Source organism: Scomber japonicus, chromosome 13, assembly GCF_027409825.1.
Source record: "Scomber japonicus isolate fScoJap1 chromosome 13, fScoJap1.pri, whole genome shotgun sequence".
NCBI classification, from domain to species: domain Eukaryota; kingdom Metazoa; phylum Chordata; class Actinopteri; order Scombriformes; family Scombridae; genus Scomber; species Scomber japonicus.
In genome coordinates this window covers 2324467-2338383 of record NC_070590.1, presented here as the reverse complement: position 1 = coordinate 2338383, position 13917 = coordinate 2324467, and the positions used below count along the sequence as shown (strand labels likewise).

Genomic DNA, 13917 nt, shown 5'->3' with positions numbered 1-13917 from the left:
CCTTCCATCCTTCCTTCCTTCTTTTCATCCTGACTTCTCTTCCTTGCTTCCATCTGTCTTTCCTCCCTTCCTTCCTTCCATCCTTCCTTCCTTCCTTCCTTCCTTCTGTACGTCCTTCTTTCCTTCTGGCCCACATCAGATCAAATTGTTCTGTATGTGGCCCTTGAATGAAGATGAGTTTGACCCCCCTGTGTTAGAGTGAGGAGAGATACCTAAAGCATACGTGGCAGTAGCAGGTACCTCAAGCTGTGGTGGTTACATTGGGTAGAACCAGTGATAGCAGGATTAGCATTTCATTTGACCTCAAACATATGAGTCAATGGCCAGATTTGGTCAAACGTGAAAAAGACTCTTCCAAGTTTAGAATTCCCCTCTGAGCTGTTACTCAATAATCCAAAAAGGGGAATCACCGTGTAGATTTCACTCTGCGTGTCGGCACACCGACTCTGTCTTTCCATGAACAAAAAAACCCACATGTTTAATTTCTCTGGCAACCACTTTTTGTGTCATCCATGTGGGCTTTCAGAGGGGCTTTTAGCTGAACTTGTGACTTCTATAAAAATTTTGCAACTGGCAAAAAAGAAGGAACAAAAACAAACAATAAACTCACATGGATCTACTTCCTGTTACAACTACAGTACATATCTCTCAGAAGTGAGTGAGGTCATTTTTCTTTGAAGTTATATTTCTTCTTTTCAAATGAAATCACCAATACTGATAAATGACATATTTTAATACATGCTGAATGAAGTAATTTGATAGACTAGTGATTAGATAGGCTTTATTGTCCCAAAGGGAAATTCGTTCTCACAATCTGTCAGAGACCTACCGGACACGAACAATATACATACACACTAGTACACACTCACTGCACAAACACCACCAGACATTGAACAACCGACACATATATCACGGTTACCCCTTTTCCACCGAGCTGGAGCTGGAGCTGGTTTGGAGCCAGAGCCTGACTAAGCACCGGTTCTTTACTTTTCCACCGCCAAAGCTCCAGCACCGAGCCTCAGAACGGGAGCCAGAGCGAGCACCAACTCTTCGCTGGTCTAAAGCAAGAACCGATTACGTCAGTATTTAACAGGATTTAACCAAACGTGGCACAAAGTTTTATTCCATGTGATGCAATATAAGATTATTAATAACCTGCATGTGACTTCATGTGAGTCATGATCTGCAGAGTGTCGAAAGTGAAAGAAAGCATTAAAATATAAATTAATCCAAGCTGTTTACTTGGTGTTAGCTCAAAAGATAAACTTACTAACTAATATGTTCATGTTTGGTTTGATGCACATCGAGCTGCTCTGTCAGTGTGGGAAGATAAATGATAAATCTATAGACTGGGGGCGGGGCTAACGTTTATTAGCCGGCTAGCGGGGCTGACGTTTATTAGTCGGCTAGCGGGGCTAACGTTTATTAGCCGGCTAGCGAGGCTAACGTTTATTGGCAGAGTAGCGGGGTTAACGTTCATTAGCTTCATTAGCGTGGCATTTAGTACAAAAAGAGGTCAAGTAAATTAATCTGTGTGTGTGTGTGTGTGTGTGTGTGTGTGATGATTTGCAGTGAAGGTGTTTATATTTGGAGAAAGCAGATGACTTCTTTCAATGGCTCATGAGTCACCTAGAGTCACATTTCGGTCACATTAGGGACCGCCAAATGACCCAAAACATCCAACCACACACACACACACACACACACACACACACACACACACACACACTATCGTCTGGAGCCTATTTCACAAAGCAACTGCCACTCTTAGTCAGCCGCCCCTTGGGTCACACCACTTCCCTGAGTCTAAAGCTAGTGATCCTGATATCTTGAAGCTAATAATTCCCCTCGTGACCACCTTTTTTTGGCTCTGTAGAAAAATCTCATGATATTATTCACAGATCCTGAAATAAATGCACATATTAGTCTAAACGAGTGGTCTCCAACCCTGCTCCTGGAGAGCTACTGCCCTGCATGTTTTAGGTATTTCCCCACTCTAACACACCTGATTCTAATAATACACTTGTTATCAAGCACATTGACAAGTTTCAGCTTCATGATAATGAGTGTATTATTAGAATCAGGTGTGTTAGATTGGGGAAATATCTAAAACATGCAGGGCAGTATCTCTCCAGGAGCAGGTTGGAGGCCACTGGTCTAAACCATGCTACAATAATATTATGAATAAATCAATACACTGTCCCAAACAGCCTTCATACATGATTACTAATCACTGAATGATGTAATTAGGCCTAAACACCTCATTCAGGAGGCTTTTTCATCTAAACTCGTTACTTTGCTGGAGTGACTATAAACTGCATTCTCTCTAATGGCCAACAGGGGGAGACGCCACTGGTTCCGGTTCCTTTAGAGAAGTGTATGAGAAAAATCAACCTATTTCTCACTTGATTTATTACCTTATTAAACACTTTAGTTCCAAGCATGTTTTCAATTCAACATGACTGAATTCCCGCCACAAAGAAGTGTGTTTTTTTCTTATCATGTATTTATACATATATGTCATAACTAGTTTACAACAGTTTCCGTAGTGTAGTGGTTATCACGTTCGCCTCACACGCGAAAGGTCCCCGGTTCGAAACCGGGCGGAAACATTGTTTTTCCTTTAGTATCATGTTTTTAACTTTAGAAGTATCATTATCCTCCTAATATTAAAATACAGAGAAACCCAATCCGCTCTATGCTGATGCATTTCACAATTAATAATCTCCTTAGATATATTGTCCCCAATTTATGTTAGGCCCATACATTTTCACTTTTTGTTAAATGTCTATCAACATTACAATCAAACCTCAAGTTATTAGACACATACAGATATGTAAAGTATAAAATATAAGTGCATATCAGTTCCTGTGTTACTTGGAAGTGTTTAAAATGTGAATTGCACTTTGGATATAAATATTCCTGGTTGCAAAAGCAGCTCTGCAGCGCCTCCCAGAGCTCAAAAGCTCAAACTGCTCAAAACCACGTCCTCTCAGTGAACACCTGGGTCAAAGACGTGTTTGTGTGTTGGTGTTAAGATAAGATAAGTTAAGATAAGATAATATAAGATAAGATATTCCTTTATTAGTCCCGCAATGGGGGAAATTTTGAGTGTTACATTAGCAAAGTGGACAGTAGTAGTAGTTTGCAACGGAGCTGCTGATGGACGCAAGAAAACAGACCTGTTCAATTCAGACCAGTCAAATAATAAAGTATTATCTATTATTATTATTACTACGTTACCATTATATTGTCTTGTCTTTTCATACAATATTAAACAATTAATAACGATACACGATGGAAAATGACGAGTATTTATACGATGCTCTTCAATGAGTCAGGTATGGGTTTCCGTAGTGTAGTGGTTATCACGTTCGCCTAACACGCGAAAGGTCCCCGGTTCGAAACCGGGCGGAAACATAGTTTTGCTTTTCACTCAAGTGTCGTTATTATTATTATATTATTAAGACTTCCGGTTATTTTGCTAAACATTAAATCTCATTAACTCACAGTCTCATAAAGTATAGACTGCATTCTGACTGTTATTTAATATGCTGCAGAATAGTTACCGAACATTGAATTTCCAACGCGTCCTAAACGCATCCTTATTGGGAAGTTTACATGTGTACAGCTGGTGTTTTGAGGCGTGTTTGCAGCGTTGCAGCTCCGCACGAAGACTTAATGTTCATAACACTTAAAGCTGCACACATTTTACTAACCTGTGCAACAACCGTGACGGCTGCTCTGTGCTTCTTTCTTTGGTAAGTGCTCGTATTCTGCTCCTTCTGAGCTCTGTCAGCCTGCCTGTCTGCCTGCAGAGCTAACCTAGCCTTAGCTTTCTTCTGAGAGGCTAATCATAGCTGCAACGCCGATTATTGCGTATTGTCTTCTTCACAACCACACCAGTATGTCCCAGTATGTCCCAGTATAGTGAGCAACACAGTGGACAGTTTCACCCTTTATCTTTGCATGATAAGTATCACAATAAAGACTCAAGTTGTTCCTGTAATGAAACCTTCAGACTGATGATGCCTCCAGGTTCTGTTGGTAAAAAGGAGATGTGAACTTTGTTTTTGTAAGACTCATAATTAACAATAAATAACTAAGTTTTGACAGCTGAACATGATAATAATAGTAATGATAAAGCGATAGCAGGGTAATGGGAGTAAGTTACAGATCGTGGTGGCAGAAAGTAACTAAGTACATTTACTCAAGTAATATATTTAGGGTGGATTCATTAATGTGGGACAACTTAGCTCCAGGGCATTTATCTCTTTTGCTATTCAATCATTTAGCTAACTAGTATATGCGTACTGTGTAAGTTATATTGTTTTAAATAACATGCAGACTAGTAGTTTTTAAACCTAAAAACTATTGAGTATGCATAGCTAGTAAAGTTTTGGCAGATATAAAGTTGCTTTCTATAAATCAAAGTATTTATAAGCCTAAAAACTAACTAATGTCCCTCATTACAAAATCTACAAATGCTGAAACAACTTGGCATGAGGAATATAAATATAAGTGCCATTTTCCTTTTGAATACAATATCCAAAAATAGTCTTCTAATTTAACCAGGAAACATCTCAGGGATTTCATAATAATATTAATTAATTAATGTAACTTATTATTTTTGGTTGGTTAGTTATTCAAGAAAATAATTGACAGATGAGTCAATGATTAAAGTAACAGGAACATGACTTTATTTTCTTAGTTAAGAGAAGGTGAAGGTGTGTCAGACTTTTGACTGGTCCTGTACTGCAGCCAAAATAAAAAAGAAAGATGAATATAAGAAGCTTTTAACAGTAAATAAGGTAAAAGAGTATTAAAGCATACAATCACATTGTCCATGAATAAAAAGTCCCGTGGGCCAGAACCGTCCCGCTGAGTGGTCCACCCAGGCCCACTTCCTGTCTTCTTTTCCTTCCTTCCTTTCATTCTATGTTATTTAATTCCTTCTTTCCTTCCATCTTTTCTTCCTGTCTTCTCTTCCTTCTTTTCCTTCCTTCCATTTGCCCTTCCTTTCTTGCTTCCAGCTTTTCTTCCTGTCTTCTTTTCCTTCCTTCCTTCCTTCCTCCTGTCCTGTTTTCCTTCCATCTTTTCTTCCTGTCTTCTCTTCCTTCCTTCCATGTGTCCTTTCTTCCTTCCATCTTCCCTTTCTTCCTTCCTTCCTTCCTTCCTTCCTTCCTTCCTTTGACACCTCTGAGCTAAAGTGTTTAATTCTTTTTTAATTTCAGATTGCACACTCACACATTAATAACTCCTTGTTCTCTTTTTACTCGCAGACTAAAGAGACGTCAAAGCGGAGCAGCAACAGCAGAAGATGTCTACAGACGCCATAAAAGAGAGCTGACCGTGAGTGTTTTTTGGGATCCTGAGATATTGACTCAGTTTTGGGGGTTTAGATGTCAACATGGAAAGCATTGATGACAACTACATCTGGCAGCGCCGCATCCACCACGGGATACGGCATCAGAAAGGCACAGTCCCCTTCCCAGAGTCGGTTGAAATCGGTTTGGAGTTCAACGCAGCGTTAGAAAGGGAGGAGAAGTTAGATCTGAGCCTACTGACCAACGGTGTGATGCTGGAGCTTTGTGACTTCGCCAAAACAGTGACCAAGTCGGGGAAGTATTTCATGTTTGAGATGCTGGAGTTCAACTTTGATCTCGGCATGGACACGAACAATGAAATGCAGTGCTATGATTATGCGACGCGGGTTCACAGTAAGATAAAAACGTTAAGGGAACAAATCAAGCTGAGACCTTCGAGATGGAGAGAAGCATTTGTACTACCAGACCGAAATACTGTACGAGGGAGCTCAGAGTCAGAGGTGTCAGGACGGTATTACCCTAAAAGAAACAAAATCTTGGATAGTTCAGTTCTTACAGACGGCAGCAAGAAAAGCCAGACTCCAAATAATCAATGTAATGCAGCAGCTAAAGGTTCGTTTCTTATAAAAAAGCCAGGTGGAGTGAGAATAAAAGACAATGCTTACCCTTTCTGTGAAGAGCTCGGTGTGACTCTGGCGGTTCGACCAAACGGTGGCACACTCAAACAGAAGCTTCACCCCAATCTGATCACCAATGGCGTGATGATTGAGCTGCTGGACTTCTCCAGAGTGCTTTGCGGAGCTCAGACTCAGATGGTGAACGACTTGGTGAAGCAGAACTTTGGTTACGAGTTGGATAAGTTACAGTTTCGTTTGCAACTCGCCAAACTGATGGAGAAAAAATACGCCTGCCTCACCGGAGAGAGCAGGGACAGCTTCCGAAAGGAGCCTTTTCAACTTCAGACCAGTGAACGTAAAACAAGAACTTATAAAAGGAGGAATATAAATGACCTAGAACTGGAAAGACTAACAATTGCCACTAAGAGAAGGGGAACACTGAGGCACGCAAACAGTGATGCGAAAGATATTTGGCATGAAAATGAGCAGTCGTACATGTGTCCGGTAGATTTTGAAACAGAAACACAGTCAAGTACGCCGGCCAGACAGGAAACTAAGTTGGACATAGCACTGAATGTAAAGCAGGAAGAGGAAGAGGTTTTCATCTCTCCAGCTCAGCCTCGGACTAACAGCCACAACGCTCGATGGTTCAACTACCATCAAACTCAAAAATCAGTCTCGGATCTGTTTTCTGAAGACAGAAACCACAACATGACGGTAAAAACACCCAAACAGAAGCTGTGGTTGCGACGGGTGACTCGCTCTAAGCAAATCCTGTCATCCAGCAGAGTGAACGACATCTTCGCCGGCTGCAGAGATATCGGTTTAGATTTCAACGTCGGCTCGGGCAATAAAAAAAACTTAGATCTACAACTCCTCACCAACCGGGTGTTATGGGAAGTTTATAAATTCGCAACGGCAATGACGAAGAGTATGCGTAGCTTCCTGTTTGACATTTTGAACAATAACTTCAACCTCACCTTGCAAGACGAACTGCACGAGCGCAACTTTCTTCATTACATCATGACGAAGGAAAAGAATCTACTGAACAACCCAGCGAGGAAGAACACAGAGTTTCTGAGCTGCACTTTTCAATTCCCTGAAGTTTACAACATGGTGGACGTGACGAGTGATTTTAAAACCGAAGAGAAAGTTAAAACAGAGCAGGAGACCGATTGGGATTCAAGCCAGGAGACAGACGTAGAGAGACACCCGTTCTGTAAGAGGTTCGGTCTCAATCTTTGGTCGACTGAAGAACGTCCAGCAGGCACCAAACTTGACTTGAGCGTCTTGACTACGGGTGCAGTCCTGGAAACATTCGCGGTCATCAGAGAACTTTGTGGAACAGCTAGAGAGGTGGTCAACGACGTGCTCGAACACAATTTTGATCTCGAGCTGCAAAGTGGTTCGACTGAGGCCGGACAGGTGATCCACAGATGGTACGCGATGCAGAAAAGCTTCTTTAGAAAGCAAAATTCATCAGCGAGGATAAACCAGTGGCTCAATGAGACTGTTTACAGCACAGAGCCGCAAGCTAGCAATCAGAGTAGAGGAGGGTTAAATGTGGAGTTTCAAAGAGAGGCATTCAAAGGGAATCCCCAACAAGTGAAAACAATTGAGGACTATCACATCTGCAAAGGAATCGGGCTGGACCTTGATATCCGCTCCAAATCCGAACCCAAAACCAAACTGGATTTGCGAGTGCTGACGAGGAGAGTCGTGTTCGAGCTTCACCGCTACGTCAAAGGAAACTGCAAGCGGTTCGTTCCCGCTCTGTACGAGATCCTGGATTACAACTTCGACCTGAGCTCGCAGAACCATCGCAAGGTGGAGTTCGCCTGGTCCATCGCGTCTCAGGTCATCGCCATGGCGGGAAAACACAGCAGGAAGGGGAGTTATCTGGATAAAGTGTTTGAGCTGCCGTTTGAAGTGTCGGAGTTTTCATCAGTTATCTGTAAAGAGGAGCAGGAGGACTTCAATGAACTGGACCCTGATGATTCTGATGAGGTCGTGTTTGTACGAGAACTGAAGCCCGTTGACATCGAAGTAGAGATTTATTAGAGCAGTTGTTTTCATTGTTGATTTATCTGCTTCTGGTTATTATATTTAAAAATGTCAAAGAAATACAAACCTGTAAATTAAAAAAAAGAAGAAGTGATGTCTCTTTTTGTTGGTTTTCTCAGCACTTGGTGACAGTGGAGAGAAAAAACTCCCTTTTAACAGGAAGAACCCTCAGAACCAGACTCAGAGTGGGAGAACATCTGCCTCGACCGGTTGGAGTAGAGAGGAGGAGAGAGAGGAAGGATAGAGGAGAGGAAGAGGAGAGAGAGAGAGAGAGAGAAGAGGAGGAGAGACGGGAACTATTTCCCCAGGTAGGAAGTGCTCCATGACCACAGATAGACTGAGATAATGTATTTATTAGGGCTGTCAGCGTTAACACGTTAATCGCGATTAGATTAATGCAATCCATAACGCGTTTTTTTTTTAATCGCATTTTAATGTTGCAAGCCTTTTTGTCCCTTCTACTCCCCCGTAGACGGCTCCTCTAGCTGTAGCGCTATGCTTTGAAGTGGCCTCCTGCAGTAAACCTACCGCGCTGATGGAAAGTAAGAGAGCTACTGGACTTTTGAACGGCTTGTTTAACTTTAAAACACTTCCAGACGCTTCAGTTGACAAGTCAAAAGTAAAATGCAACCTGTGTCAAACGGAGTTTAACTACCACCGGAGTACGTGGAGTTTGAGTTAGCACCTCCACGCTAAACACCCAGGTGCAGCCAAGCCAGCCTCAGCTCCACCAAAGGACCATTTTGGAGTGTGGGAGTCGCAGCAGAGCCGTGATTGATTCCCAGTTAAGACACTCTGGTAAGAAATGCTTTACATTATGGGCTTAAAACTGCCTTCAAATGGAAAATAACAGGATTTTAAACATGCTATTCAAAACGCCATTAATCACGATTAACTATGGAAATACTGCGATTAATCTCGATTGAAAAAATTAATCGTTTGACAGCCCTAATATTTTTATGTATAGTGGGTCTTTGTTGCAGGTAAATCCTAATTATCACAATGGGCCTCAATCACTAATATGTTGTAGGAGTATTCTTCATGCACAAAATAGTTCGACACAAAGTCTTAATGTAGGATTTATGACACGAGTCTCTCTTTTCCTCATGAAGAATATTTCATACAGTTAAAAATATGTAAAAATTAAAAGAAGCATCATAAACTGCTTCTACTGTGAGTCTGACTTATAATTAGTAAAGGCAGCATAATAATTAAAGCCTTTTCTCTTAATGGCTTATATTATATTATAACTGATTACATAACTAATGTACATTTTAAAGAATTAAAGGATAATGAATTGAATTTGCATTTAAATGGTTTTGTAATTTAAATATGATTAAATTAAGTTGTTAGCTTTTATTAGTTGGTGTTGTAATGATGTTGAAGTTTTTTGTTACTTTTTAAGTTTGACTGATTATGAATCTTGTGGAAACTGAGCAGAGATGATTTTAGTCTCAGTTTGTGAACAAATTAAACAGATTTCACTGAAAAAAACAGAAAAAACTGAAAATAATTAATTTCATTCAAGGGCATTTAATCTCATGTGGGCCGGATCATTAAAAAGATGGAAGGAAGGAAGGAAGGAAGGAAGGAAAATAAGACAGGAAGGAAGGAAGGAAAAGGGAAGGGAGGAAGAAAGAAAAAGAAGACAGAAGACAAGGAAAGGAGGGAGAAAGGAAGGAAGTGAGGAAGGAAGGAAGGTAGGGAGGAAGGAAGGAAGGAAAGGAGGGGTGAGGAAGGAAGGAAATGAGGGGATGAGGAAGGAAGGAAAATAAGACAGGAAGGAGGGAAAGAAGGAAGAAAAAGAAGACAGGAAGGAAGGAAGGAAAATAAGACAGGAAGGAAGGAATAAGGAAAGAAGGAAGAAAAAGAAGACAGGAAGGAAGGAATAAGGAAAGAAGGAAGAAAAAGAAGACAGGAAGGAAGGAATAAGGAAAGAAGGAAGAAAAAGAAGACAGGAAGGAAGGAAAATCCGGATCTGGCCCTCAGGCCTCATGTTTGACACCCCTGCTATAGAAACTGTTCTTTTTGTTCACTGTCAGTACCTCAGAGTCGCCACTAGATGGAGCCAGAGCTTCATTCATTTATCAGTCGGGTCATTAAAACCATTTCCTGTTTACATTTTAACACATTTATTTAGTTTAATTCTGCCAAAAGTGAAGTTGAACACTTAAAGGGAGGAAGAAGGAAGGAAAGGAGGGGGTAAGGAAGGAAGGAAGGAAAGGAGAGGGTGAGGAAGGAAGGGAGAAAGAAGGAAGGGAAGGAGAGGGTGAGGAAGGAAGAAGGAAGGAAGTGAGGAAAAAGGAAGGCAAGGAGGGGGTGAGGAAAGAAGGAAGGAGAGGAAGAATGAAGGAAAGGAGGGGATGAGGAAGGAAGGAAAGAAAGGAAGAAGGAAGGAAAGGAGGGGGTGAGGAAGGAAGGGAGGAAGAAGGAAGGGAAGGAAGGAAGGAAAGGAGAGGGTGAGGAAGGAAGTGAGGAAAAAGGAAGGCAAGGAGGGGATGAGGAAGGAATGAAGGGAGGAAAGGAAGAAGGAAGGAAAGGAGGGGGTGAGGAAGGAAGGAAGAAGGAAGGAATACTCATAATACTGCAGTACATTTACTGTAATACTGCATACTACATCACTATAATACTGCAGTACTTTTACTGTAATACTGCATACTACATCACTATAATACTGCAGTACTGTTACTGTAATACTGCATACTACATCACTATAATACTGCAATACTTTTACTGTAATACTGCATACTACATCACTATAATACTGCAGTACTTTTACTGTAATACTGCATACTACATCACTATAATACTGCAGTACTTTTACTGTAATACTGCATACTACATCACTATAATACTGCAGTACTTTTACTGTAATACTGCATACTACATCACTATAATACTGCAGTACTTTTACTGTAATACTGCATACTACATCACTATAATACTGCAGTTCTTTTACTGTAATACTGCATACTACATCACTATAATACTGCAGTACTTTTACTGTAATACTGCATACTACATCACTATAATACTGCAGTACTTTTACTGTAATACTACATACTACATCACTATAATACTGCAGTACTTTTACTGTAATACTGCATACTACATCACTATAATACTGCAGTACTTTTACTGTAATACTGTATACTACATCACTATAATACTGCAGTACTTTTACTGTGATACTGCATACTACATCACTATAATACTGCAGTACTTTTACTGTAATACTGCATACTACATCACTATAATACTGCAGTACTTTTACTGTAATACTGCATACTACATCACTCATAATACTGCAGTACTTTTACTGTAATACTGCATACTACATCACTATAATACTGCAGTACTTTTACTGTAATACTGCATACTACATCACTATAATACTGCAGTACTTTTACTGTAATACTGCATACTACATCACTATAATACTGCAGTACTTTTACTGTAATACTGCATGCTACATCACTATAATACTGCAGTACTGTTACTGTAATACTGCATACTACATCACTATAATACTGCAGTACTTTTACTGTAATACTGCATACTACATCACTATAATACTGCAGTACTTTTTACTGTAATACTGCATACTACATCACTATAATACTGCAGTACTTTTACTGTAATACTGCATACTACATCACTATAATACTGCAGTACTTTTACTGTAATACTGCATACTACATCACTATAATACTGCAGTACTTTTACTGTAATACTGCATACTACATCACTATAATACTGCAGTACTTTTACTGTAATACTGCATACTACATCACTATAATACTGCAGTACTTTTACTTATGTTTATTAAAGTACTTTCTCTCTTTTTCTCTTCTCTGTGTTTTTCCCCTCGATGCTTTTCTGTCTCCATCGAGTCTTTAATTCAGGACGTTAACTTCATCAGCTTCACTGAAGCCTTAAACACAAGGGACCACATCACAGTAAATACCTGCCTCACACACACACACACACACACACACACACACATACACACACACAAACACTCACAGACACACACACACTCACAGACACACACCATGTAACACACAGTCACAGACACACACACTCCTCCACCATGTAACACACACTACACACACACACACACACACACACACACAGACAGACAGACAGACAGACAGACAGACACACACACTCACACACTACACACACTCCTCCAGACACATACACACCATGTAACATATACACACACGCACATACACACCATGTAACACACACACAGTGAAGAGGAATCAGTCTCGTCTCTAATTTGCACCCGAGCTGAAACACGTTGGTTTTAATAATCGGTGACATTTTGGCACCTGTGTGTGTTTCCTCCTGCAGAGAAGCATCAGTCACACACACACAGACACACACACACACACACACACACACACACACATTCACACACACACACACACACGCACACACACACACACACACACACACAGACAGCGTCTCCGTTAGCCGTCGCTTCAGGCCCTCCGCTCCACGAGGAAGACCCAAAAATAAAGAATAGAAATATGAGGCTGACATAAAGTGTGTGGACCGAGGCGACGCTGTCAGATTACAGCAGGTGGGAGGCAGACAGGAAGTCACAGGAAAGTTAGTTTATAAGTTTTTGGGGGAGTTTTTATGAATAAATCATTTATTATATTATATTAGAAGGAAGGAAAGGAGGGAGGGAGGAATGAAGGAAAAGAGGGATGAAGGAAGGAAGAAGGAAAGAAGGGCAGAGGAAAGAAGGAAGGGAGGAAGGAAAGGAAAGAAGGAAAGAGAGAGAGAAGGAGGAAGGATAGATAGAAGGAAGGAAGGAAGTTAGGAAGGAAGGGAGGGAGGGAGGAAGGAAGGAAGGAAGGAAGGAAAGAAGGAAGAGAAGAAGGAAAAGGAAGGAAGGAAAGAGAGAGAAGAAGGAAGGACAGATGGAAGGAAGAAAGGAAGGAAAGAAAGGAAGGGAGGAAGAAGGAAGGAAGGAAAGTATGGGGTGAGGAAGGAAGGGGGGGAAGGAAGGAAAGAAGGGCAGAGGAAAGAAGGAAGGGAGGGAGGAAGGAAGGAAGGAAGTGAAGGAAGAGGGAAGGAAAGTACGGGGTGAGGAAGGAAGGGGGGGGCAGAGGAAAGAAGGAAGGGAGGAAGGAAGGAAGGGAGGAAGAAGGAAGGACAGAGGAAAGAAGGAAGGGAGGAAGGAAAGGAAAGAGAGAGAGAATGAGGAAGGACAGACAGAAGGAAGGAAGTTTTTATGAATAAATCATAATTTTAAAGAAGAATAATTATATTAATAAATATATTAATGATTCACATTTATGATATTATATTCTTTTATAATCAGTGCTGTCAGATCAGCTGATTGGTGATTTTATATGTAATCCTCCTGTTGTCCTCGAGTCAAGGAAGGAAAGGAGGAAGAATGGGAAGAAGAAGAAAGGAAAGGAGGAAGAATGGGAAGAAGAAGAAAGGAATGGAGGAAGAAGGAAGGAAAGGAGGGAGGAATGAAGGAAAAGAGGGGTGAAGGAAGGGAAGAAGAAGGAAGGAAAGGAGGAAGAAAGGAAAGGAGGGAGAGAGGAATGACAGGAGAAAGGAAGGAAAGGAGGAAGAAGGAAGGAAAGGATAGAGGAAAGAAGGAATGGAGGAAGGAAGGGAAGAAGAAGAAAGGAAGCGAGGTAGGTAGGAAGAAAGTGAGGAAAGGAAAGATGGAGGAAAGAAGGAAGGGAAGAAGGAAAGGAAGGAAGGAAGGAAAGGAAGGAAGGAAGGAAAGAGAGAGGAAAGAAGGAAGGGAGCAAGGAAGGAAAGAAGGACAGAGGAAAGAAGGAAGGGAGGAAGGAAGGAAGGGAAGGAGGGAGCAAGGAAGGAAAGAAGGACAGAGGAAAGAAGGAAGGGATGAAGGAAAGGAAGGAAGA

The 13917-nt window shown here is 41.0% G+C and overlaps 2 non-coding genes across 2 annotated transcripts; both read left to right on the top strand.

Annotated features, from left to right (window-relative positions):
• Window positions 1-2539: 2539 nt before the first annotated feature.
• Window positions 2540-2612, top strand: trnav-cac (transfer RNA valine (anticodon CAC)). The gene has a single exon. It is a non-coding gene; the product is annotated as a tRNA-Val (tRNA).
• Window positions 2613-3347: 735 nt separating this feature from the next.
• Window positions 3348-3420, top strand: trnav-aac (transfer RNA valine (anticodon AAC)). Its single transcript has one exon. It is a non-coding gene; the product is annotated as a tRNA-Val (tRNA).
• Window positions 3421-13917: the final 10497 nt, after the last annotated feature.